Source organism: Chinchilla lanigera, unplaced genomic scaffold (assembly GCF_000276665.1).
Source record: "Chinchilla lanigera isolate Chin_1 unplaced genomic scaffold, ChiLan1.0 scaffold00021, whole genome shotgun sequence".
NCBI lineage: Eukaryota > Metazoa > Chordata > Mammalia > Rodentia > Chinchillidae > Chinchilla > Chinchilla lanigera.
Genome location: NW_004955422.1, coordinates 26,960,107 through 26,967,450, shown reverse-complemented (window position 1 = coordinate 26,967,450; position 7,344 = coordinate 26,960,107). Strand labels below are relative to the sequence as shown.

Below are 7,344 nucleotides of genomic sequence, written 5' to 3'. Positions count from 1 at the left end.
TTTTTTTGTCTTTTAGAGACAGGGTCTCACTAAGCAGTTCAGCTGGCCTTGAGCTCACTTTGTAGCCCAGGCTGGTCTCGAACTCCCAAAGATCCTCCTGCCTCAGCCTCCCGAGTGCTGGGATTACAGGCATGTGCCACCACGCCCAGTTTGCCCAGCATTCTTATCACTTTGTTTTGTGTTGTTTTGAGACAGGGTCTCACTATGTAGTTCAGGCTGGCCTTGAACTCACTATATAGCCCAGGCTAACCTCAAACACAGGGTGATCTTCCATCCTCAGCCTCCCAAATACTGGGATTACAGGTGTACCCCACCATGGCTCTTACCACTTTCCTTTTTTTTTTTTTTTTTGGTACCGGGAATTGAACTCAGGACCTTGCACCTGCCAGGTAAGCACTTATGCCACTGAGCTATATCCCTGGCCCTCTTACCACTTTCCAAAACAGCTCTGGACATTTTGTTTTCTGAGACATTTTTACTTGCACTGAAGTAAAATAATAGATTCAGTGTCCTGGATTGCTTCAAGATATTTACCTTTAAAAAAAAAGACATTTACCTTTCCTGGTCATTTTGACTTTGGGGAAGAGCCAGAAGTCACATAGTATCTGCTCCAGCAAGTAAAATAGATGAAGATACACTTTAATGTTTTTAATGTTTTTACAAGCATGCTGTGTTTTTTTGTTTTGTTAGCCAATACACATTTTATTCACCCTATCCCTTTTTTTTTTTTTTTTTTGGTCTTTTTGAGACAGGGTCTTGCTATGCAGTTCAGGCTGGCCTTGAGCTCACTTTGTAGCCCAGGCTGGCCTCAAACTCACAACGATCCTCCTGCCTCAGCCTCCCGAGTGCTGGAATTACAGGCATGCGCCACCACGCCCGGCCACCATATCCCTTTCATCAGAATACTTTTCTTGTATGTTGAAATAGACCTCAATATTTCTTACAATATGCAAAATTCAGCCAAAGGATCTACGTGAAACATTCTGATATTGCATACTTTAGTTTTGTAAAACTAGACACTCACATAACTGATTTCATGACTAATTAATGGATCACGCACATATTGTAAAAAAACATTTTGTGCCCTCTACTGTGTTGGTGGCTTGAGTATACCTGCTTGATATACTCAGAAAGAGACCAGCTGGTCTGCTAAATACTGTTCGCTTGAATAGGAACGTCTTAAAGTGGCAGGAATGCATCTTAGACTTTCATTTCTGATACTTTTTGATGGGAAGAGTTTTTAAGAGTGCCGGTTATGGCCAGATGTACTGAGGATCCACTGAGATTATTCCATGGCTAGGTCAATTATCGGGTTGGAATTGATGGCAAATTTCTACAAAGCTTTCTTGAATGCGTTCTTGACAAGATGGCATGTTCCAAATACTTAACTTTGGTCTGAGAAGCAAAGCTTTTCTTTGGAAGTTTTATGCCTTCAGCAATGAACCCTGGAGTGTCTCGCCTTAGCGAGCTCCCGTCCACTCCCGACAGGGGCCAGCATTTTTCCTTGCTCCAAGCATGCTGTTTCGTTGGATCACACAATGTATTTTTTGATCATATCTCATAAAGACATTCATGAAAGAGGACTTCTAGAATTGCTTCAGCAAATGGCAAGAAATGATGGGATAAGTATGTTCAAATCAAGGGAAGCATTTTGAGGGTGATTAATTGAAACATTGATTGTATATTTTGACCAGCCCCTGTATATGACCCTTTTTTTTTTAAGTACTGGTGACTGAATCTAGGGCATTTGCTCTAAGGTATGTCCACAGCATATTTTTTACTTTTTACTTTGAAACAGGGTCTTAAGTTCATTATTTGGCTATGGCTCTTTTTATTTTTTGACCAAAACTTTTTTTTTTTTTTTTTTTTTTGAGGCAGTGTTTCCTTACGCAGTTCAGGCTGGGCTTAAACTCATTTATGTAATTCAGGCTGGCCTCGAAATCACGGTGGTCCTCCTGCCTCAGCCTCCCGAGTGCTGGGTTTACAGGTGTGCACCACCACACCCAGCTGGCCTTGTAATTTTTTAAATGCTGCAGTTAGGTTAGGACTTGCCATCTACTGTTAATGAACCCCCCTTTCAAAGCTATTAAAAGGCAAACAAAAATATGGGCCCTTAAGCACCGAAATTAGAGATGATGCCCTCTCCTTAGTTTTTAAAAATGTCACTATACTGTAGAAGTGTAAGAGCATTTTCCCGTGATAAGGATTTTGGAGTTTTATGAGGGGAGAGCACACTAAATGTCAAATTCTCTACACCATCTCTCATTCCCTTTGTTCCCCTGCAAGGGCTGAGTCAGCCTGTTGGGTGACCCTGGCCTGCCCTGGGGGAGGGGGAAGGCCGCACAACTGAGTCCTTTGAGCTTCTCCCCTGCCCCGAGGGCAGCGCAGCTGGAAAAGGGCCCATTTCTATGGGGGAACAATGGTGCCAGCCAGCTGCCGGAGAAACAGGACTGAACGGCCTGCCCTGGCCCGGCCTGGGTGCAGAAGAGCGCCCTTTGCACCTGAGCGCTCCGCTGCACTTCTGCCAAGGTCCGAGAGCAAGTGATGAGCAAATCCCAAAGGAATGGAATGTATTCTCAGTGGCAAACTTCGTGCACGGAACCCATGCGTGAAACTCCCAGCCAGGGGACCTGAAGAACGTGAAATTGAGCCACCCAGTGTACAGGTGGGAAGCAAAGGCTCCCAGAGAGACTGGTACCTTGGCAGAGGCCCCACAGTAAATCAACAACACAAACAAGATCCCAGGTTCTCTGACGCAGCAGATCCGCCAAGTGTGCCTTGTGCAACCTTTACAAACATGCCCCAGTTTTGCTGCTTTCATGAAGTGTCTGGTTGACACATCAGATAGCATCTGATTTTCCTGATCACTGGAATTTGAAACAGGAACTCAAGTATGAATGTCTTTAGGGCAAGCAGACTTGTGGACTCCTGCCTGTCCTGATTCCTTCCAGCCAAGGTTTACTCTGACACAGTAGCTGCCTGAGTTCAAAGGCTACCTGTAACACTCCAAGTGTAGGTGACCTTGGGTAAATAACCGTCACTATGGTAGTGGCCCCCAGAATCACCCACGATGTTTCACCGATGGTGTGCTTGCCCTGTAGAGTCAGTCTCCTCTCACGATGAATAGGCTGAGCTGTATAAACAATGGAGAATGTAAAAGTGACAGTCTGCCTTCTGAGGCCAAGTCCAAACAGACACGGCAGCCTCTGCCTATCTCTCTTGGCTCACTTCTCTGCGGGGAGCAGCTGCCCTGCAGTACGGTAGGGGCGGGGGCCCTCATGGCAAGGGTCTAAGTCTGTTTTTTGCTGCTATAACAATGCCATAGACTGGGTAAGTGGAAAGCAATAGAAGTTTATTGTTCATCTGACTCATGGCTCTGGAAGCTAGGACACCCCAACTGAAGGGGCCCTGTCTAGGGAGGGCTCTTTTGCTGCATGGGAGATGGCAGAAGGTGTCACATGGTGAGAGCGCACAAGAGAGTGATCGAGAACGGGCTGAACTTGTATGTATAATAAACCCAGCTTGTGACAATGGCCCCACTCCCACATCAGCCCTCAGGATCTAATTCCCACTTAATGATCCCACCTCTCAACACTGTTATTTGTTTGTTTGTTTATTTGAGAAAGGGTCTTCCTATGTAGTTCAGGCTGGCTTTGAACTCATGATGTATCCCAGGCTGGCCTCAACTCTCAGGGATCCTCTTGCCTCAGTCTTCTGAGTGCTGGAATTATAGGCCACCAATTCCTGGCTCAACACTGCTATAACAGCAATGAAATATAAACATGAGTTTTTGGAGGGGACATTTAAACCATAGCCGCAAGTAACAGACCCTTGCCAACAGCCATTTGCAAGCCCCGTGCCCAAGCTACCTTGGAATTGGGTTCCTTAGCCCCAGGCCAGATTTAACGTGACTGCAGTCTCGGTCTACATCTTCTTTGTTTGTGTTTTGAGACAGAGTCAGGCTGCCTTGAGCTCACACAGTAACCCAGGCTGGCCTGCAACTCACAGGGATCCTCCTGCCTCAGCCTCCCAAGTGCTGGGATTGCTACCATGCCCAGCCCTGGCCCACATCTTGATTGGATTCTTGTGAGATGTCCCAGGTAAGAATCACCCAGGTAATCTACTACTGAATTCCTGACCCACAGAAAATAGGAAAGATACTAAATGTTTATTGTTTTAAACTATTAAGTTTTAGGGCAATAATAATTAATATGATCATATTGCCTTTCCTTATTTTTAAAACTAGAAAGGCTGAAAGTACCTGCTTCATATAATCATAGTGTGGACTCAGGAAGATGGGGTGCAGGAATCAGGGTGGGCTCACAGCAAACCCTTGGCGAGGGGGAAACAGCAGTGCTGAAATGGAACAGGGCTTTCATTCACTGAGAGCAGAGGTCAGGGGAGGGCCAGGAGGAAAGAGGAAGCAGCACCCCGTCTCCTTCTTCTCCTAGCAATTCCACTCTGAATTCAGCTCTGAAATACCCCTTCAGAGGACAGAAGTCATGCAGGGAGCCCCAGTCTCCCTCCTCTCCCTGGAAGGCAGTGTGGAACTATATGTCACTCTGAGCATCCCTCTTGGAGGTCTACGGCTCTGCCATCCCTGCCCCAACCCTGGAACTTAGCAAGAAACCTCTTGCTTTTTTGCTAGGAGGCTGAGCCACCGCATTTTCTCCATCTCAGCACTTTTCAAGGATGTTCCCTGACCCCTGGAAGCCAACCCAGCAAAAGATTGCTTTGCTCCTTAATCCATGTCTGGAACCAGGTTTAAATTTTAACTCGGCTACTTGGTCATGCCCTTTGAAAATCACTCAGCCTCCTGAGATTCACTTCCGCATCTGCCAAACAGAATCAGTGAGTTTTGCTTCTTGGTTGTTGGGGGAAGAAATAAAACAAGACAGTGAGGAAGGAAATCTTTCTTGATTGAAGTAATAAACTGTAACCTACCTCCCTGAGGTTCTACTCTGCTCCCTACCCTGCCCCAGTCCACCCACAGCTAGAGGCACTTAACTCTCATATGCAGGTTTTGTCCTGTTCTGCTGGAGTCCAACTTTGTTTTTGTTGTTGTTGTTTGTTTTGAGACAGGGTCTTGCTGTGTAGTTCAAGCTGGCCTTGAACTCACTACGTAGCCCAGGCTGGCCACAAATTCAGAGGGATCCTCCTGCCTCAGCCTGCTGAGTGCTAGGATTGCAACTTTTTTGTGTGTGGTTTTTTTGGTACTGGGAGTCAAACTCAGGACTTTTTTTTTTTTTTTTTCTCCCGATGCTGGGAAGCCCAAGCCTCACACATACAAGAGCTCTACCAAAACTACATTTTTAAAAAGGATTTTTTTTCCCGATACTGGGAATCGAACTTATGACCTTGCACTTGCCAGGCAGGCGCTGTGCCACTGAGCTAAATCCCCAGCCCCCAAACTCAGGACTTTGTGGTTGCCAGGCAGGCACTTCTGCCTGCTGAACATTATCCCCACCCTGTTTTTTGTTTTTAAAGAAAAAATAAAACAAAATTTCAAAACAAGATAATACGAGGGTAGCAATGGTTAATACATCGCATATTGTTGTCTTTAAATTAGTTACTCAGGGTACAAGATATCAACCTTTAATTGTCCAAACAATATTAGCACAAACCTTTCTTTTCAATCAACTAAGAGAAATTAGTAATATAACTGTCTTGACTATCATATATATATATATATATATTTTTTTTTCTTTTTGCTTTCCCCTTCCTTCCTTTCTCCTTTCCCCCATCCCAGTTTCTCTTTCCTTTTGAAGTTTCTTCCCACTTTGTTTTGTTTTGTTTTGTTTTTGGTATTGGGAATTGAACTCAGGGCCTCACGCTTGCCAGGCAGGCATTGTGCTGCTGAGCTACATTCCCAGCTCAGAGTATACATTTTGGATCTTATTACTCTTTCAGCTTCTTACACTAGGGAGACAATACAATGTTTACCCATGGGCATCTCGTTTATTTCGCTTATGAATATGATCTCAAGTTGCATCCATTTACCTATAAGTCTCCAGTTTATCTTTCTTTATGGCTGAGTAGTACTCCATTGTATAAAAGGACCACATCTTTTTTATCCATTCCTCGGTTGATGGGCATTTGGGTTGTTTCCAAGATCTAGCTATTACAAATTGTGTACTATAAACATGGGTGCACATATATCACTGTGGTATGATGTTTTCAATTCTTCTGGGAAGATACTCAGAAAGGGAAGAGCTGGATCAAATGGGACCTCCAATCCTAGTTTGTTGAGGAATCTCCACACTGATTTCCACAGTGGTTGCACCAGTCTGCACTCCACCAATAGTGAAAAAGTGTTCCTTTTTCCCCACAGCCCCTCTAGCATTTATACAACTGTGTTTATTTATTTATTTATATTTATTTATTTATTTTTACAACTTCTTTTTTTTAATAGAGACTTTAAAGATATTACTCTTTTCAGTCCAGGATTCAGCAATAACTAGCAAATGTGTCCTGGTACCTTCTTGTTATGGCCAAGCTTAGTTTAAAATAAGTTATTTTTAAATCACCACAGTAATAAAATCACATTATATAATATTGCTCCTTAAATTTGGGGCTGGGGATTTAGCTCAGCAGCACAGCACCTGCCTGGCAAGTGCAAGGTCATGAGTTTGATTCCCAGTACCAGAAAAAAAAACTCCAAAAAGAAAAAAAAATTTGGATACACAGGACAACCCACTTTTGGAACCCTTCAGTCTCTCAGGAGTTACTCTTTTTTTTTTGTCTTTTTGAGACAGGGTTTCTCTCTGCAGTTCAGGCTGGCCTTGAGCTCACTTTGTAGCCCATATTGATCTCAAATTCACAACACTCCTCCTGCCTCAGCCTCCTAAGTGCTAGGATTACAGGTGTGCGCCACCATGCCCAGCAGGAGTTAGGTCTAAATGTTTCCTACTCTTAACCTTCATGGCCCCTTAGAATTTATTCTTGGATTTTGGGGGACATGAACTCAGCATATCTGACATCTAGCAGGTTGGGAGTTATATTTCTCCTATAAGAGTAGATTCACTAATTCTCGTCACAGAAAAAGAATCTCCAGGCCCAAAGAAAGGCTGTATAAGGGCTAAAATGAGGAGGAGGCCCTCCACAAGCCAGAAAAGAGCTCTCACCTGGAAGTTTTTTTTTCTTTTTTCTTTTAGATGGTCTCACTATGCAATTCCAGCTGGCCTTGAGCTCGCTTTGTGTCCGGCGCCGTTTTAGTAAGAACTTAGTCGCAAATGAGTCAGCTTTCAATGTTTATTATGTACAGCGCTGTTGGATCTGACAAGATCCTCCACCCTCATCTATCCTTCCCTTCTCTCCCTTTGGGGGCAGAGACGCACACTTATA

General features: G+C 44.2%; 1 long non-coding RNA gene across 1 annotated transcript in view; it reads left to right on the top strand.

Annotated features, from left to right (window-relative positions):
* Positions 1 to 3,993: 3,993 nt before the first annotated feature.
* Positions 3,994 to 7,344, top strand: part of LOC102024125 — a 37,095-nt gene continuing 33,744 nt past the window's right edge. The window contains exon 1 of the long non-coding RNA XR_260925.2: positions 3,994 to 4,100. This is a non-coding gene — a long non-coding RNA (uncharacterized LOC102024125). The remainder of the gene's footprint in view (positions 4,101 to 7,344) is intronic.